The 20,106-nt window shown below is 56.0% G+C and overlaps 1 protein-coding gene across 3 annotated transcripts in view; it reads right to left on the bottom strand.

The window, feature by feature from the left end:
- Nucleotides 1-19,572, bottom strand: part of CLIP2 (CAP-Gly domain containing linker protein 2) — a 72,099-nt gene extending 52,527 nt beyond the window's left edge. For all 3 annotated transcript variants that reach the window (XM_072837501.1, XM_072837502.1, XM_072837503.1), the window contains exons 1-2: nt 19,413-19,572; nt 8,342-8,448 (exon numbers count right to left, since the gene is read on the bottom strand). The gene's annotated coding sequence lies outside the window, so the exon portion shown is untranslated. The remainder of the gene's footprint in view (nt 1-8,341; nt 8,449-19,412) is intronic.
- Nucleotides 19,573-20,106: the final 534 nt, after the last annotated feature.

Genomic DNA, 20,106 nt, shown 5'->3' with positions numbered 1-20,106 from the left:
TGCCCACCCTCTTTCCTTAATAGGGAAACCGAGGCACAGAGCAGTGGCAGCAAGCATGGGCCTGGTGTGGCAATGGTGTGGCCTGACATGTGTCCTGGCTGCTGGACTCTGAGGCCAGGTGCACGCTCTCTGCCCACCTCCTGGGTTTGGGGGTCTGCAGTGATACAGCCCTCCACCAGGACCACGCAGCTCAGCACGGCCACCAACAGCCGAGCGTGACTCTCACACAACACAGGCTGGTGTGGATTCTGACACACGTGGGTAGCCTGGGGGTCGCTGTGCAATGGCTCCCAGGCCCTGTGGGACCAGGGAACCACTCATGGCTCCTGACACAGGAGGGACAGAGCAACACCTAGTTTCATCAACTGCCACACTGTCCCACCTTGCCAGCTCTGCTCACCGTCCCAGCACCTGCCACCCCACACCAAGGGTGGGGATCCGTGCACACATGGAGGCCAACACCTGCCTTGGTCCCCTGCCAGGATGGATCTGCCACGTTCTCTGCCTGCCCTGCACCCTTACAGCCCCTGCCCTTCTGAGAAGGCCGAGGGGGACGACGCCCAGCCCTATAGGGCAGTAGTGCTTGACAAAGGTGGCTCCTGAGACAGGAAAGCCTCGTCTTCCTGGTGGTCAGCTCAGGGAGCCACATGGCAGCAAGACGAGGCCGGTTGCAGGGGGACCGCAGGAGAGGCAGACAAGACAGGCCCGCCGCACCCTGGCCTCTCCCCCACCACCGCGCCCTGGCCTCTCCTCCGCCATCCCCTGGCCTCTCCCCCGCCGTGGCGCTCTGGCCTCTCCTCTGCTGTCCTGGGCACACACCCTCTTCTGCACCAGACATTGGTGAAGGGCTCGCTACAGCCAGGCCCCATCCTGCCCCGGAGTGCTCTATCTGGGGAGCACACAGTCCAGCTGGGAAAGCGGATACAGAGCACCACCGGAGGGGCAGAGTTTCTGGGCAAGGGTATCACCCCTGGGGACCTCGGGAACGGTGCTCTCTGGGTGCTCGGCTCTGATGCAGTAGGAGATGCCCCCTCTGTCAGGCCAGCCACACTCCACATCCTTACCCCAACCCTTTGCTCCTTTCTCGATCCGTAAGATTTATATGAGCTGACCCACCACACACATGGGGAGTGGGCACATGACCCAGGCCTGGCCAGAGTCCACGTGGTTAGTGAAGGAAAGATCACATGACCCAAAGAGCACCAGGGCCTGGACTCTAGCTGGTACCTTTCAGGAAGGTTATTTCCTTTCTCTGGGGCTGTCGGGGTGTGGGTTGGATGCCAGGAACTACAGGGCCATCCCAGTTACTACATGGAGGAGTCTGCCAGGGAATGAGGCCAACATGGAGAGAGCAGAGCTGAATTGCTGGATTTGGATGGCCTGGATGCAGCTGAGCCTGAAGTTGATCACTTGAGCTCTTCACTTATACCAGTCAACAAATCCTTATACCCGTGCATCATTTTCTCTTTTCGCCTAAACATATTTGAGGGACACTGTCACTTGCAACCAAAAAAGTTCTGACTACTGTAGCAGCCAACCCACAATGCTCACAGCAGGAATCTGCAAAGTGGTCTCAGAATGCCCCTCAGGTCAGCAAGTTGAGCCAGCAACACTATGACCTGAGCATGGGACAGACGGCTCCTCATGCAGGGCTGCCAGTCCTGAGAGCAGAGACAAATAAGCTCAAATAAGCTCCCCCAAGGCACACAGTGATGACACCCACATACCCAGGTGAGCCAACAGGAGTATGGAACATGGCTGTCAGCCTTAGCTTGGTCCTAGAGCCTTCCAAACCCAACATTCTAACCCTCTGCTGGATGACTCTGACACCCCAGGAATTCTGGGGCCTGGGAGTTGCTGGATCAGTGGGAGTATGAGGCTGCTCCCTTGCTCTCCAGAACCTGGCCCTCCAGGAAGCACATGCCCTAGGGAAGTACCTGTGGGTTGCAGACATCTCTCTCTGGTTCAGTTAGGCCCCATCGGCATCCCCCCAGCACAAGCTTGAGCCCAAGCCTGAATGACCCAAACCCCAATGACTCACTGAGCCAGCAGGGGCGAGGGAGCCTGCTCTCTGGTGACAGGGAATATCCCACCTCTGGGTGGCTAACTGGCCTTCTGCTCCAGCGACTTAGCAGGGGAGGCCCTCTGACCTAGGAAATCCTGAGGTAGGGCCCCATGTGTGTGGGGCAGAGGAAGACCTCTTGCTGGGAACAGAATGAGATGCAAGGAATCCCTTCCCTGTGCCTTTTGGGCCCTTCTCTGATGAAACCCCCCCAACCAGGGAAAAATGTTACAAATCATACATCTAATAAAAGACTTCTATTCAGAACACATGGGGAACTCTGATCACTCACTCATCAGAAGACAAACAACCTAATGGAAAAGGAATAAAAGATTTAAATACCTAGGGTGCCTGGCTGGCTCAGTAGGGAGAGAACATATGATGCTTGACCTTGGGGGTTCTGAGTTCAAGCTCCACATTGGGGGCAGAGATTACTTAAAAAGTAAATAAACTTAAAAACAACAAAGTCAAAATAAGTTAGAGACCCCTGGGTGGCTCAGTGGTTGAGTATCTGCCTTTTGCTCAGGTCATGACTCCAGGGTCCTGAGATCAAGTACTGCATCAGAGTCCCCACAGGGAACCTGCTTCTCCCTCTGCCTCTCTCTGTGTGTCTCTCATGAATAAATAAAGAAAATCTTTTAAAAATAAATAAAAAAATAAATAAAATCTAAAAAAAAAAAGTTAAATATTTATCTACCATATGATCCAACTGCCCAAGAGAAATAAAAACACATGTTCATATAGAAGTCTGTAAAAAATGTTCATTGTAACTTTATTCACAATAGTCAAACAATGGAAACAATCAAATACCCATCACCTGGTGAATGGCAAGCAGCGTATCTATATAATAGAACATTGCTTGGCAATAATAAGTGACTATAACATATGCAACGATATTGACCACCCTCTACAAGGTGCAGCAATAAGAAGCCAGACACAAAAGACTACATATTGCATGATTCTTATTTAGAGGAAGTTTCAAAACTATAGACACAGAAAGCAGATCTGGGGTTGCCTGGGGGTGGGAGCTGGAATTGACCACAAATAGGCATGAGAGAACTTTCCAGAAGGCAGAAGTGTTCCAAAAGTGGATTGTGATGACCACACAATTTGTATTTATACTAAATATCAATTTGTCACCAAGTTATACATTTAAAATGGGTGAATCTTATGGTATATAAGTTAAATCTTAACTTCTAAAAATTATATAAAAAAATAAAATCCTTGAAGGTTCTCCATAGTAGTGTGCCAGCCTTCAAAGCTCTCCTCATCTTCTTCCTCCAAGCACTATGGCCCTTGCCCACTTACACTGGCCATGCTGGCCTCCAGCCACTCCTGGACTACACTAAGCATTCTCCAGCCTCAGGGCCTTTGCACATGCTGTTCCCTCTACCTCAAATATCGAGGTTCATTGGTCATCACCTTCAAGTATCTGTTCCAATGTCCCCTTCTAAGATTACAACCCCTACTCAGTCTGCCCCCTCTCCATCCTGCTTTGGCTTTCGCTACTGCTCAAGGAAAGGGACTAGGGTCTATTTTGTTTGCTGTGGTATCCATTGTCCTGACAAGGGACCTAGGAAGCCCCCCTTCACATCCTCAGTCCTACTCACGTAGGACTAAGTAGCTTATGGTGACCAGCCCAGCAGGCAGTCTGGTGGCATGGCGACCTTCCGGCTAGCCAGCATGTCCTCTGAGGCAGGGACCAGGCACTCTAACAGTGTCCCTAGCATCGGAGGCTTCTCAACCACACTGCTACTAATGACCCTGCATTCCCTCACTACGCACCTGACACCTTCCCACCTCCCCAGACCCCACTTGTGCTTTTTCTCCTACCTGCTTCACTTCACCTGTTCCAATCACCATGAGACACCTGGCCCAATGCTTCCTCCTCTGTAGAGTCTCCCCGAAACTTTGGCCCACAGAGGCCTCAGGATTGCACACTGAGCCAAGGAAAGATGACATTGTTCTCATTTATCTTCATCTCGCCTCCTGGGAGCTCACGGGCAACCCCAGGCGGGGCCCCAGCTTCTCTGAGAACCCAGCCCCAGCACAGAGCCTGGCACAGAGCCCGTGTTCCGGAAACCCTGTGTGAGGGCACACCTGCCATTGCCCAGAGGACAAAGGCCTCCAAAGCCACAAATCTCTAGGACACTCCTCCCAGGGGAAGCTTCCGGAGGCTCCCAGAGTTGCCCTCCTCCCTCCTAGACCCTGAAGATCCCAGCAGCTTCTCCTTCCTTATAGGAATGTGGCCTTATTATTCCTCCCAAGCCCCGATGAGCCAGAAGCCATCTCAAGGGAGGAACACAGAAAGCTCAGAAAAGTTGAGGGACTCACCCAAAGTCACAGGCTGCTCAGTGGCCATGCTGGACTCAGCCCCGGGACTGGCCCTCCCCTGCCTCCCTAGGCTGGCGTCCCCCAGCCTGGACTAACATTTGTGAGACCCCTGGCCTCCGCGGAGAGCGCCTGGGTGCCTCACTGACAAAGGAGACCAGAGGAGTTGGCTGCATTCGCTAGTCCCACCACCAATGGGGCGGGGGGGGGAGGACCAGGCAGGAGAGGCCAGCAGCCACTCCCACCTAGGGTCTCCGAAGCTGGGAGAGCCTGTGAAGGGGAGAGGGGAGGAGAGAAGAAGTGGTGAGCAGGAAGAGGGGGAGGAACCCGGGGCCAATCACCCCTTTGTGACTCAGCCCTTCTTGTGGGATTGAGGAAGGAAAGGCTTTCTTGGGAAAAGCCAGGACAGGGTGATAAATTGGCCTCCGGCCACCCTGTAGGGGGTGGGGCAGGCCTGGGAGACCAGGAGGGAGGAGACTTAAGGCAATGTGGGTCCAAAGCCCACCCACCGCAAGTGGCTGTGGGTCTTCAGCTGGTGTGAGCCTGCTGCATCGCCTGCAGGACAGGGCAGGGAGCACGGACGAGTGAGTCCGACCACAGGCCCACGGGCGGCCCTCCACGCCTAGCACGCAGCAGCCGCCACTCCGATCGGTGTCTACTCTGATGTCGGGAGGCCTGGGGTGCCAGGCAAGGCGGGCACGGGAGGGGAGAGGAGGGCCGGCAGCATTCAGACCAACAGGCCCCCTTTTGTGCTGCCCTCAATGGCCATTTACCAAAGACAAACCCGGGCTGCATTTCAGGGTTTCCATTTCAGCTGCGCTGGGGGTGGCTGCTGCAGTCGTGGCGGGGACGAGGCCCAAGAATGTTCCGCCAATAGGAGGCTCAGGGTGTGGCCTCGACGGAATGGGCGGAAAGGTGCCAACTAGGGCAGTGGAAAGCCCACATCCGGGGCACTGGCATCACCCAGAGGGCGAGGGAGGCGGGCGGTGGGAATCCCACTGTGGAGGCCCGGCCACCGCTCACACCGCATCCTCGGCTGGACAGACACTGGGCCAGGACCACTGCGGGGACAAGCCCAGCCTTCAAACCTAGGCCCACCACCTCCACCAACCCCAGGGGCTCTCCTGGCTTATTCGTCCTCCTCCTCCCTCAGGGGTCAGCAGCCAGGGGGCCCACATACCCCCTCAACCCTATGACCTGAGTGCCAGGTGATATGGCACCCAGAGGTGAACTCAGTGTGGCCCCTGAGCACTCCCCACGAGCCCTGAGGCTCAGGCCACAGCAGCCCCATGAGAGGAGGGAGTGGGGTGCGGGGGGCGGGGAGGGGAACTTCAGGCAGAGACCGTGTTCTGCTAGGTCAACCAAACAGTTGAGGATTTAGTGGTTAAAATGTGGGGAGGAGGGGTATCTGGGTGGTTCAGCGGTTGAGCATCTGCTTTTGGCTCAGGGCATGATTCTGGGGTCCTGGGATCGAGTCCTGCCTCAGGCTCCCTGCGAGGAGCCTGCTTCTCCCTCTGCCTGTGTCTCTGCCTCTCTCTGTGGGTCTCATGAATAAATAAATAAAATCTTAAAAAATAAAATAAAATGTGTGTGTGTGGGGTAATCCAGAGGCAGAGAGGGAGGGGTGGGGATCTCCCAGTCACACATTGGCATCAGCCTGAGTGGATAAGGGGCCTTGAAGGATGTCAAGCAAAGGGTGTGACAGATCAGATGTGCCTGTTGGCAAAACCACCAGGGAGCTGATGAGGGCGCTGGGGGGAATGAGGGCAGGGAGGCCACTGTCCTGGGGGATGTTTGACAGACAAGGGACACGACCATGCAGCCTGAGCCACAACAGAGGCAGGGGCTGGAGGGGCCAGAGGGGGGGAGAGGTATTGAGCCGCATTTGATGGCAAATGGTGTGGGTGTGGAGGGAGCACCCAGGGTCCCAGCAGGAGGGGGAACCTCTCCATGCTGGGAGGGACCTCGGAGAAGGTGTCCTTTTGGGACATCAGGTATGAGGTCCCCAAGGGACACCGAGTGGGGGGATAGGAGGCCAAGGGATGGAGCCCTTAGGAGAGTCACTGGGGATGGCCAGGGTGGGAGAATCAGAGGCTGGGTGCATCCCCATATGTGACATGAGGGAAGATCTGAGGGCACCCCAGATAGGCAGGTAAGAACCAGACAGGTAAGAATAGGCAGCTTTCGAGGAGAGGGTGCCACGGGACAGCAGGGACAGCCGCTGAGTCTCTCAGTCAGCAGGGAAATGCAAATGCAAGCCACAAGGAGATCCCATTTCCCACCCAATCAGATGGGCACAAAGTCAAAAAGCCAGGTGACGCCAAGAGTTGGCAAGGCCATGCAGCAGGGGCCGGTGGCCACGGAGCCTGAACCTCCCTGCGCAGCCCTATCACAGTGCTCCATGAACCAGCTGGGGAACGGGGGTGGGAATGGGGTGGGAACAGAGCTGGGGCCGGGTAACTGGGGGCTCGATTCCTAGTTCTAAGATCGATTTCTTACTTACATTTTTTTTTAAAGATTTTATTTATTTATTCAGGAGAGAGTCAGAGATACAGGCAGAGGAAGAAGCAGGCTCCCTGTGGGGAGCCCGATGTGGGGCTCGATCCCAGGACCCCAGGATCACACCCTGAGCCAAAGGCAGACACTCAACAGCTGAGCCACCCAGGTGCCCTCTAAGATTCATTTCTTAAGTCCTGCAGGATATACAGGGGTGTTGATCATATTGTCTATTTCTTTTCTTGAGTGTCTGAAATATTCACAACCATTTTTTCAATAAAAAAAAATGTAGAACTCTACTTCTGAAACTAATATATGTTAATTAATTGAGTTTAAATTAAATTAAATTGAATTCTTAAAAATGTAAAGATAGACACAGGGGAGGGGAAAAGCTAAGAGTTCCTCTCCTCCCTGTACACACCTACCCAGAAAAATGGGGGGGCAGACCCCAAACAGAGTGGACCCCACAGGTGTTGACTGCCACCCCAAGGCTCCCCGTTATGTTAATGTAGGGTGGGGTCCCCTGGCCCTGCCCTACCAGGCACCTCAACACTCCCCCCTGCACTAGAAACCTGGTGCCAGCCCAACCCCTTAATCTAGCCGGCGGGTATGACCACCACCCTCCCCACAGGCCTGCTCCCCGCTGCCACTCACTGCTTGTCCCATCCTGCTTGGAAGAGAGGCTCATCTTGCCTCCATTTGACCAAGGCTTGGGGACTTTCACTTGGTAGTGAAGCTAAAATCCCCATGTGGGAGCACAGAGCACAGCAGGGCTGAGACAGGCCCCCTCCCTGTGAGTCCTGCCAGCTGGAGGGGAAAGCCAAAACCTGGAGCTTCACACCAGCTGCCCCCTGGGCCCAGGACGTCCAAGGAGATGGTGCAGATCTGCCTGTGTCCACCCTTCGCACTCATGCCATCAGCGAGGCCCCAGGGAGCCAGCCCAGGCTGTACAACTTTGCCACACATATTGCTGCCAGCCAAGGGCAGGAGATAGTGGCCCCAAAAAGGACAGGGAGGCAACGGGCCTTGCTCGGGGTCCAGAGTCACCCAGGGAGTACCAAAGGGCCCAGGAGCCACCCAGGACCAGGATGGGGAAGGGACCAGCCTGAGCCTCACAGCAGGGCTGGGGCCAGAACCCAGGCTCCACTAGCCCATGTGGCTGCAAGGAGATGCCGGCTGAAGCAAGGAAGATGGCATGTCGTGCCAGCAGCATGGACACAGAGGGCACCCAGGGGCTGAGCAGGGGACAACGTGGGGGCCCCACTGGACCCCAGCTTCTCTGACACTCAAGTCTGGAAGACAAGAGGGGCCCAATCTGGTGTGCTCACCATCCTCACAGCCTCTATGCTCAGGGCTGGAGATCCCGATTTGTAAAGTTGCCATTGTCCCCATCCTGCCCATGGCCTGGGGTGACAGCAGAGCCCCTGGAAAAGGCTGGCATGTCTGTCTCACCTGAGCTGGACACACTGGAGCAGGGTCATCTTCTCTCAGGCCTGGAGGTGGTTCAGAGCCTGTCTCTTGGAGCAGCAAAAGGAATCAGGGCCAGGGCTGTGTCAGGTCTAGGAAGAGGAAGGAAAGTCCATGTCAATATACTTCCTTGCCTCATGTGCACATGTGTGCGTGCACACACACACCCCACACACAGATGTGGTATGCTCAGAACCAGGGGACAGCCAGGGCTCCAGAGCCAACTCCAGGCTGTGTCACCACCCACAGCCCCAGCGAATGGACAGCCAGGCCCTCCTGGCACTGGCCCAGGATGCTGGGCAGGCATTGGCTGGCTCAAGTGGCCCCCTGACCTACCTTTATTCCCATTTCACAGAATTGGAAACTGAGGCCCAGGCTGACGGCCACAGAGCAAGTGAACAGGACAGTGAGATTCAGGTGACAGAAACTGGTGCTGGGCAAGGGGGTCTCCAGATGGAGTCAGAGGCCAATGGAGGGAAGGGGCCTTCTGAGGTCACTTAGTGATCTGGGCAGAACAGGAAGGAAAGGGCTCTTGTGTCCTGGCCTGGGAGGATCTATTCTCCTTTTACTATTGTAGCTCCATCCAACACATACAGGCCAGGGAGCTACAGGAAAGCACCCCATCACCTGGGTTCCCCTTCCCACCCTAGCCAGCTGGACCTCCTCTCTAGGGTCAGAATTTGTACAAGAAGCTAAAAATACCCCTGAACGTCAGTTAAGCATCTGCCTCTAGCTCAGGTCATGATCCCAGGGTTCTGGGATTGAGGTCCACATTGAGCTCCCTGCTCAGTGGTGGTCTGCTTCTCCTTCTCCCTCTGCCCTCCCCCCACCCACTCATGCTCTCTCTCTCAAGTAAATAAATAAAATATTAAAAAAAAAAAAAAAAAACCCTGAGCAAAGGATGGTTTTTACAGTAAGTAATGCTGAGTCAACTGGATAACTACATGCAGGGAAAAATCATGATCCGGCTATAGTGGATCCTAACAGTGTTTATGTCCCCATTCCTGGAACCTGTTAACACGTTAGCTCACATTTGGCAATGGGGAATTAAGGTTGTAAATGGAATCAAGGATTTTAGTCAGCTGACCTGCAGATAGAAGGATTATTCTAGGGATCCCTGGGTGGCTCAGTGGTTTCGCGCCTGCCTTTGGCCCAGGGTGCGATCCTGGAGTCTCGGGATCGAGTCCCGCATCCCAGCATGGAGCCTGCTTCTCCCTCTGCCTGTGTCTCTGCCTCTCTCTCTCTCTATGTCTATCATAAATAAATAAAAATAAATCTTTAAAAAAAAAGATTATTCTGGATTACCCAGGCGGACCTAATGTGATCACAAGGATCCTTCTAAGTGCAAGGGGGAGACAGGACAGATAGAATCAGAGAGATGGCAGTGTGCCAAAAACCGAGTGCAACATGTGTGTGGGGGGGTGCATCAGCCAAAGAATGTGGGTGGCCTCTAGAAGGTGGGAAAGTCAAGAGACAGATCCTTCTCTGAACTTTTAGAAGGAATACGGCCCTGCTAGCACCCTGATTTTAGCCTGGAGTGATCCATTTCAGACTCCCAGCCTCCAGAATTATAATAATTTGGGTTGTTTGGGGAGCCACCACATTTTTGGTCACTCGTCTGAGCAGCAAAAGGAAACTAATACGTTGACTTCACATCATACACAAAAATTAATTCCAGATGGACGCAGATCTAACTGTGAAAGATCTAACTACAGTTTTTAGCAGAAGACAAAAAAAGATCTTCATGACACCACGACAGGCAAAGATTCCTTAACTAGGACACAGGAAGCACTGGAAAGCAGGTAAAGGCTGGATAAATTGGACAAAATTAAGATTAAGAGCTTCTGTACATCACATGGTCCCGCTGAGGGACAGAGTGCATGTCAAGAGCTCGCCACAGAAGGGAAAGAAGGTATCTGCAATTCCCACATTCGACGGAGGATTCATATCCAGAATATAGAAAGAAGTCCAGTAAATCAAGTTAGAAAGACAAGCAAAACAACTGAGTGAGCACCACACAAAAAGAGGGCACTCAAAAGACCAGCAAGGGGCAGCCCCGGTGGCGCAGCGGTTTAGCGACGCCTGCAGCCCAGGGCGTGATCCTGGAGACCCGGGATCGAGTCCCACGTCAGGCTCTCTGCATGGAGCCTGCTTCTCCCTCTGCCTGTGTCTGCGCCTCTCTCTCTCTCTCTCTCTCTCTCGCTCTTTGTCTCTATGAATAAATAAATAAATAAAGTCTTAAAAAAAAAAAAAGACCAGCAGGCATAAGGAAAGATGCTCGCCTTTGCTGGTCCCCCGGCTGACTCCGTCCATTGACCAGAAGGTTTAAAGCGAAGCAGACCGGCCACGCCGGGTGTCCTGAGGGCGAGGAAGACCCAGAGCGCCTGTGCACTGCCGGACCAGCGCAAACTGGTCAGCGATTTGGAAGCCGGTTTGGCCTCACAGACTAAACCTGAACATGACCCAGTGACGCCACTCCAAGGCATGCCCCCCCCAACAGGAAGGCAGACGGGGGCCATCGGTGCCCCAGAAGACTGCGGTTTCTAATAGTCCCACACTGAATTAACCCAGATAGCCATCACAATTAGAAATAGTAATTAAGTTGTGGTTTCTTCAGCAAAGAATAAACTACAGCAGTGAAGAAGTAGCAACTATAACTCTATGCAACGATGTGAGTTCTGTGGTTCTGATTGAATGAAAGAAGCCAGGTGTAAGGGGGCATACAGCATGCTGGGGTGCTTCTGTTTAAAATGAAGTTCTAGGGGCGCCTAGGGGACTCAGTCGGTTAAGCGTCTGCCTTCAAACTCAGGTCATGGTCCCAGAGTCCTGGGATCCAGTGCCACATCTTCAGGCTCCCCTGCTCAGTGGGGTGGGAATGGGGTCTGCTTCTCCCTCTGCCCCTCCCCTACTCATGCATGTGTGCACGCAACTGCTCTCTCTCTCTCTCAAATAAATAAATAAAATCTTTTTAAAAAATTAAAATAGGGCAGCCCGGATGGCTCAGTGGTTTAGCGCCGCCTGCAGCCCAAGGTGTGGTCCTGGAGACCTAGGATCGAGTCCCACGTCAGGCTCCCTGAATGGGGCCTGCTTCTCCCTCTGCCTGCGTCTGTGCCTCTCTCTGTGCCTCTCATAAATAAATAAACAAAATATTTAAAAATAATAAAAATAAATAAATACATAAAATGAAGTTCTAACAAACAGATTCATAAATGCAGGGAAACAGACTGGTGGATGCCAGAGGGGAAGAGGGTGGGAGGATGGGCAAAATAGGTGAAGGGGATTAAAAGGTATAAACCTGCAGTTATAAAATAAATAAGTCACAGGGATGAACAGTACAACATAGGAAATGCAGTGAAAGATATTGTCATAACTTTGGTGTGGTGACAGTTGTGAGGAGCACTGAACAATGTACAGACTTGTCGAGTCACTATGCTGTATGTCTGAAACTGATAATAGTCTGTGTCAACTACAGCACAATTAAAAATAAAAATATAGGAGTACCTAGGAGGCTCAGTCAGTTAAATATCCGACTCTTGATCTCGGCTCAGGTCATGATCCCAGCAATGTGAGTTCAAGCCCGGAGCTGGACTTCATGCTGGGCATGGAGCCTACTTAAAAATAAACAAGCAAATAAATAAAAACAAAGTTGCCAGACCACCTTTATTGATGGCATCAGAAATCAGGGAAGGGGTTTCCTTGGGTCAGGGTTATTGACTGGAAGGACAAGTAAGAGGAGCTTTGGGGAGCCAGCAGTCTCTCATATTCCTGATCTGGGTTCTGTTATACAGGCATTTCAGTTGTATTTTAATTAAAAAAAAAAAAAAAATTGAAAAAAAATATATTTGGGGGTTTTTGTTTTTTTAATTTTTTTTAAAGATTTTATTTATTTATTCATGAGAGATACGGGGAGGGGGGTGGCCAGAGACACAGGCAGAGAGAGAAGCAGGCTCTATGCAGAAAGCCCAACATGGGACTCGATCCTGGGTCTCCAGGATCACGCCCCAGGCCGAAGGCGGCGCTAAACCCCTGAGCCACCCAGGGATCCTGGATTTTTTTAATTACCTGGACTAGGGGCGGGTGGCAGCAGAAGTGGAGGAAACAGGTGTGATCCCTGCCCCCCTGGGGCCTTCCCACTCATCAGACAGCCCCAGGCGGTGGTGCCTAACCATGGGGACCCACTGGAGCACCTGTCTCTCCACCGTCCTCCAAGCTCCCTGAGGGCAGGCCCAGGCCCCAGGGAGTTCAAGCATACAGGCCCTGACACGCAGCAGTGCTGTGCTCACAGGACAACCTTCCAGAACACCAACCTTCTTCCAACGTAAGACACGCACATCAGCACCCAGGATCCTCTCTTGAGCCTTCCCCTGCAGACAAGGCGCAGGGAAGAGGCTGAATCCACTGAGATCTGGGCCTGCCCCTCACTGCCATGACAGGGCCCACGCAGCAGCCTGGAGAAGGGATGGACCAGCTCTGGGGCCGATGGGCACCATCAACATCTCTGAACGGCAACCCAGAGCTGTTGGGGAGGGTTGGAGGCAGGATGGGTGGAGGAGGGGCAAAACCTAGTGGCCTCAGGGATGAGGTCAGTCACTAGCAAGCCCTTACACTCAGTGTTTTCTTTTAGTGCTTCCTGGAAGGCAACCACCACCCCCAGCCACCAAATGCTGCCGAAATGCCGCAGCTGCCCATCCACACCCATACGTATTCGGTCACATCCTCAGGCCTTTGCACATGCTGTTCCCTCTGCCTAGAATGCCTTTCCTTGGGATGCCTGAGTGGCTCAGTGGTTGAGCATCTGCCTTCAGCTCAGGTCACGATCCCAGGATCCTGGGATTAAGCCCCACATTGAGCTCCCCGCGGGGAGCCTGCTTCTCCCTCTGCCTTTGTATGTGTGCCTCTGCCTCTCTGTGTGTCTCTCTCATGAATAAATACATTTAAAAACAAAATGGAATGCCTCTCCTCTCCCCAACTGGCAAACTCCCTCACCTCTCACTGGAAGCAGCTTTAAGAGGACAGGTACTTTGCCTCTCTTGTTCTTTGCTGGGCTCTCGGTACCTAGGACAGCGCCCAGCACACACAGCAGCTCAAAATGTTTAATGAATCCAGGAATGAATGAAAGAAACATGAATGAACGGAAGTGCCCTCCTCTACCATCCTCATCCTGCCGACACTCAGCTGGAGGCCCACGGCAGCTTGTTCACAAACCATCGCTACACTCACTGGCTGGCTTGGGCAATCTCTGGGAAGAGCAGCACATTTCAAACTATGAGCATCTAGCACACAGAGTGGATGCTAACCATCTGTGGGTCCAATGAAACAAAAAAAGCAGGCAGTGAGCCTCCCTTCACTGGAGGGAATCAAGCTGAGAATGAGGCCTCTTCTCAGAGCTAGTTTCTGCTCCCCTTGGTACAGCTGCCCTGAGAGGCTCTCCCAAACTCACACAGCTACTGTTACTGTGTTAACAACATTACTGTTGTTACTGTCAATAACAACATTAACCATTAATGGACCGTGCTGAGCACCCCCATCCCCTCAGGGCCGGCCCACCACAGGGGGAAGGATGACCCGGTGTCCACATTCCCCCCGCCCCCCAATCACTGAGAGAGCTTGCTTCTGCACTGTGCTGGACTCAGATCCTGTGTGGGTGTGGGGATCCACTAGGGTGGGGGGCTCAGGTGGGATGAGCCCCCGTCTTCTACTGAACTGCTCCAGCCTCAGGAGCCACAGACATGCACGATCTGTTTTGCTCCAGACACCAGTCCCAGTGCTTTATAAATACCAACTCATTTAACCTTTACAACAGCCCTGTTATGAGCTCCACTCATTTTACTAGTGGGGAAACTGAGGGTCTGGAGGACTCAATTGTTTGCCTAGGGTGATAGGACCAACCAACAGCAGGTGTGGAATTTGAACTCAGGCCCTCTTGGACACGGAGCCTGAACTTTTAGCCACCTTCCTGACTTTCTCAGAACCAAGACCAGCTATCCTCCAGGCACCTGAGTCAGGGGCACAAGGGCAGAGGTTTAAGCAAGAGGTCAGGAGGGCACGCCAAGGCCACATGGTCTGTAGCATGTCTGCCCACCAGCCCAGGCACTGCCTGACTCTGGCCCCTCCCCACCCAGCACCCTTTGTTCCAGCTTCCCTGAACTTCTCATTGCTCCTAAAGACACCTCACCCCCATCACTCATCCTGCCAGAATGCCTATGTCCCTCTTCTATCCCTCAGTTAACTACTGGGGCCGACTGGGTGCACACCAAGTATCATGGCCCCAGTGCCTCCTCGTGAGATGGAAATTCTTAGGCAGAGACCAGTGTGCCTCCTGGTTCACTGGCTCTCACTCTCGCCTGGGACTAGTCACACCTCGGTGGAGGGGGCCAGCTGTGCACACGAGCCCCAGCTCTGAGCTGTTCACAGGGACCCTCCAGGAGGTGGCTGCTCCCCCGCCCCCCTGCATTCTGGACCAGGGACCACACTGGGGACCACGCTGCCCCACCCCTCCCTACAGTTGCACTGCATCCCTTAGGCTTTAGCAGTATATATAGTGGGGCTCACACAAGGCGAGGGGACAGTACAGCCCCTCCAAACTCCCACTTCCCCCTCAGATCTGGCTGCTGGAAAGCTCAGAGTCAAATTACCTCCAGTAGAAGGGACAGCAGCCCCCTCTGGCTTCATCTGATTTTCAATTTCCCTCTTGTTCAACCTTCTCACCCCATTTCCATTCCGTTATACTGTGTTTATCTTTGCAAATCACCACTCCTCCTCGTGCTGGGCTTAGCCCCAGGTCCAAAAGCAGCTAAACTGTGAGCTGTGTCAAGGAACCAACGAATTTATGCAAGGAACAGTCTATAGCAGAAAAAGGTAACAGCCAGAGCAGAATCAGGATACGAGGCAGCAAAACATCCAGAGACCCCAAACATTGCTCCCTCCCTCATGGCAGCGTCCAGCTTCACACTCCACTTGGAAGAATGGTGGGCCGTACGCTGAGCCCCCAGCCAGCAAAACAGGGACCCTGTGTGGGCCTGAAATTTCACCCTCTCATGGCAAAGAGACCATGAGGGCGAAGAAGGATGTGAACCCGGAGCAGGTGTTTTCCTGGGCAGACAGAGCCAAAGACTAGATTCTAGGGATGCATCAAGAGCTGCCCAGTGAAGACAGAAGTGTTAAGTGGACAAAGCCCCAAATTTATGCCTTGTTAATAAAAACCACCTGGCATGCTCTGCTTTCTATTCAGGAGGGAAATGTTTCATTACCATTTTGAATCACTTCCTCTGAAAACATGAGCTTTGTATTACTGTTTCTGCACACTGACCCTGGCAGCCCTGCAAGGGAGTGGTGGGGCAGGGTGGGTAGTGGGGTGACCCAGGTGCCTGGCTGGCAACCAGATCTCCAGTCTCCAGATCCTAAAGGGTGGAACCTCATCAGCTTCTGAACCAAGGCTGGGGGTGGGGGGAAGGAGCTGTGGTTCACACTCCCCCACTCCCTACCATTCCCCACCCTCCTCCCCACACAGGCCAGTCTGATGCACTCCAGCTACTCCCAGGAAATCGCACTGACTAGTAGTGGAGACCACAGTTAACTGGCCCTGGGTCTGCCTCTCCTACCAGATCCTGAGTATCCAAAGACAGCAATGTCCCAATTCACCCGCCCTCCCCTAGTCCTCCTCCAGCACATACCACGTATCATACAGCAGGCAACACCAACACTGTAGCAGTATTCCCAGCCCCTGGCCCCAGAGACCACGTGGCCTGGCCCCCCACCAGCTGAGCGACACGGTGGGTACCCCCACCCAAGCCGGGCCAATTGGTCTCTCTAGCACCCCAAGACTGAGAGGAGAGCCCACAGGAGGTCCTGTGGCCTCAAGTTAAAGCCACCACTCAGAGCAGCCATGCCAACAACCCAGAGAGCCAGTCTATAGGGAGAGGAGAAGGGACAGATGCATCTAGAGAGGCAGAGAAAATGAAACCATAGTCCAGAAAGAGGAAAGCCAAAAGGGGGGCAGGGGGCTGCCAGCATCCTGGCTCCTCGGGGAGCCAGGCCTCCTGCAACTGTTGGCTGTGTAAGCTTCCATTCCCTCCTAACTCCCCTCTCACTTAACCTAATTGGAGGAGCTTCCTGTGCCCTGCAAGAAAATCATCCCGGAGACATGGTCAGGGCCCTCCCTGCCTTCCTGCTCACCAAGGCATGCCATGCCCACCACTCCCAGTTCATCAAAGCTGAGGTTCGCCTGGGCCCAGCCAGCACGAGACGGGGGTGGAGAGCAGGAGAGCCTGGCCGGGAAGCCAAGGCACAGCCAGCTACGGGTGGGCCCTGGGAGCCAGACAGTGTGCGGACTTTGTACTTGAGAGAACGAACAGGGTGGTGTCTGGGGCACAAACCACGCTTTACTGAAATGCACATGGTAGCATGTCTCCCAGGCACACGGTAGCGGAAAGGCAAACAGGGAAACCTCTCTATGCCCTGATTCCCTCATCGGTAAAATGTGGGCAGCATTGTAAAGATCTCCACAAATGAATGCATGCGCTTGGCGAGCTCGAAACAGTTCCTGGCACAGAGCAGGCACTCGGTATGTGTTGTTTTTTTCAAGCCTACACAAAAGCTGCCGTTCTCTCCCGACAACCACTGGGCAGGTGCTAAATGTGCCTGTGTCCTAATCCCCAACGTGACGGTATCAGGAGGTGGGGTCTTTGGGAGGTGATAGGGTCGTGGGGGAGGAGCCCCCCTGAAAGGGATTAGTAGCCTCATAAAAGGGACCCCAGACAGCTCCCAGGTCCCTTCTGCCACGTGGGAACATAAGAAGTCTGCACCCCGGAAGAGGGCCTCCCCCATCCGTGCCGGCAACCTGATCTTGGGCTTCCGGCCTCCGGAACCGTGAGAAATCAATTTCTGTTGGGCATAAACCACCCAGTCTGTGGTATTTTGTTTCAGCAGCTCAGACGAAGAAGGCAGGGGACCAGCTGGGTCAGGATTGCTGCCCCCGCTCCTCTGGGCATAGAGGCAGAGGTGGAAGAGATGGCATCAAGGGGACCCAGGTCAATCTTCAGGGTGGCAGAGCTGGGGAGGGGAGGCCAGGAGGAAAGTGTCCCCTACATCACAGAACACAGCAGAGGGAGCGGCCTGGGGAGGAGGGCACAGGGAGCGGCTAACAGGCAGGACTGCCCCACGGTGGACAGCTGGGGAGGGGATGAGCACACGTGTGCCCAAGGAGGCGACACCAGGAACAGCAGCAAAACAAACACTGGGCACTCTCCCTGTCACAGCGCACACCCTTCACCCATACCCCATCCATCCGACTCCCACACCAACCCCAAGAGACAGACACCATAAGCACCTTCATTTTATAGATAGGGAAACCGAGGCAGAGGGGCACAGTGACTCATCTGAGGTCACACAGCTGGTAAGTGACAGAGCCAGAACCCAGGCTGTCAGGTGCCAGCATCCAAACTCTCAACCACCAAAGCAAGTAGCAGATACTGAAAAGGGACTGGTGCCTCTGGGGATGGATCCCCTCCTTGGGATTTCAAGCTCTGTGTGCAGAACTGCACACACCACCTTCGCAGCCTGCAGGGTACACCTAGAATCTCGCTGGTACACGCTCGTGTGTGCAGAGGCTCCCTCAGACTCCCTCTGCCAGGTGTCCTCTGCCTCTGAAGCTCTGCTCCGTCTCTCCCCGCTTCCCCCAACCTGGAGCGGGTACCCCAACATCTCTCCTGGGCCAGGAGCAGTAGATGCCAATACAGCCTGGGGGGTGGGGCATCTGCAAAAGTAGGAGGGACAGAACAATCCCTTCCCTCAACAGAACTTCTCCTGACTTAAGCCCCATACGCAGTCACCTAGATCCTCTACTGCTCCTCCAACCCAAGAGCCACCTTTTGGACTCCAAGCGCCCATGCCGCTTTGCCTGCCTGAAGCCCCTTCTGGAATCCTAGCAGCAAACTCCCTGCTCCACCCCAACTTCCAGGTGTCCCCCCTCTGTATTCCCAGCTCCCCCACCATGACCACCGCACTCAAGGGCTGCTGGGCTGTTCTCCTAGGGAGGAGCTGAGGCCAGGTGACAGCAGAGGGATGAATGAAGGGCTCATTGTTTACATTACCGCCGGTGGGGAGTCTCGCCCCACGTGGCGTTCCCTGCACTCTCCTCCTCCTCTGCCAGCAGCCCTAGGCCAGTGCGACCCCCAGTGACCTCCCCTGGGCATCTTACAAGGGTGAGGACATCGCCCCCTCCTATTGGACTCCTACTTGTCTCCCAGGTGGGAGCGGCGGGGTATCATCGGTGGGGGATGCGCCGCTGGGTGTGTGACCCTCCCCAAGGTGCCCCCTCTGTCCATCCTTCCTAGGGTGGGGTTGGGGCCCGCGTGGCAGTGCCCAGTGGGCACCCGCCCCGCCCAGGCCCCGCCTGAAGGGCCCAAACGGGCGCGCCCTGGAGGCCCAGCAAAGCATCTCGGCGGCGAAGGCCCCTCCCTGTGGGGAGGGCAGGAAATCTGCTGCCTCACCAGCTCGAAGCGCCAGCCTCGGGGTGCACCCCCTGCGCGAAGCCGCCCTGCCCCAGTGTCCCCTCACCGCCTCCACCGTGCACTTCAACCAAGTTTTGCAAAGGCGACCGGGCGGGCGACCCCAGCGGGGGGCGCGGGCTCCGTGTTCCCCCAGGCCCGGGGTCTGCAGAGGGGGTGCTGCGCGGCCGCGCCCACCGGGCCGGGCGCCCCCACCCCTGCCCACCCCTGCCCACCCCTGCGGCGCCTCCGGCCGCCCCCCCGCCGCTGCGCCGAGCTCGGGTGCCGGCGGTGCCCCGCGGAGGGAGGGCCCCGCTGCCCGGGAGCCCCCACGCCAGGCGCGTCCCCTCCTCGCCCGCGGGCGCCGGGGCAGTGGGGTGCGGCCGGGGCGGCCCTCGCCCTCGCCCTCGCCCTCGCCCGCGCCCGCGCCCGCGCCCCCGCGCCCGCCCCCGCCCGCCAATGCCCGCGGGCGGCCGCCCCGCTGCAGCCCAGGCCCCGCCGCCTCCCGCGGCCCCCGCTCCTTTGTTGCCCGGCCAGCCGCCTCCCCGGGGGCCTCCGGCGGCTCCTACCTGGGCCCCCGCGGCGGGCGGCTCGCAGCCCGGCCTCCTCCTCCTCCTCCGCTCCGGGCCGGGGCGCCGCGGGGGAGACGATGCTGCGGCCCCTCCCGGCGCCGGGGCTCCGCGCTCGCGCTCCGGGCCGGGCCTGGCGTGCGGGCGGCGGCGGGGAGGCGGGCGGCGCGGACCGAGCAGCCCCAGCCCCAGCCCAGCCCCAGCCCCAGCCCCAGCCCCAGCCCCAGCCGCCGCCGGCGCGCCCCGCGGCCGAGCCGAGCCGAGCCGAGCCGAGCCGAGCGGGAGCGGAGCGAGCGGCCCGGCTCCGGGAGGGAACAAAAGGGGCCGGCGCTGGGGCGGGCGCGGGAGGGCGGGGCCTGGCGCGGCGGGGGGCAGGCGCGCGCTCACTTGGCCTCGCGGTCCTCGGGCCGCCGCGCCGCGCTGCCAGCGGGCGGGCGGGCGGAAAACGCGGCCGCACCTCGACCTCCGCGCGGCCGTCAGCCCCGGGGCTCGGGGGGCGCCGGTGGTGCGGGGAGGGAAACGCGCGGCCGGGGGCGCGCACCCGCCACGCGCGAGGCCGTCCCACGCCCTGGGAGAGGTGGGGGCTCGGGATGCTGGGCGGGGAGGGATGCGGAGGCTCCTGGAGTTTCCGGGAAGGCTCCACAGAGGAGGTGACGTTTGGACCGGACGGGAAGGGATAAGGAAGGGATGGTGG

Source organism: Canis lupus, chromosome 8 (genome assembly GCF_048164855.1).
Source record: "Canis lupus baileyi chromosome 8, mCanLup2.hap1, whole genome shotgun sequence".
NCBI lineage: Eukaryota > Metazoa > Chordata > Mammalia > Carnivora > Canidae > Canis > Canis lupus.
The sequence above is the reverse complement of the archived record's forward strand: the minus strand, read 5'-3'. Positions and strand labels throughout refer to the sequence as shown.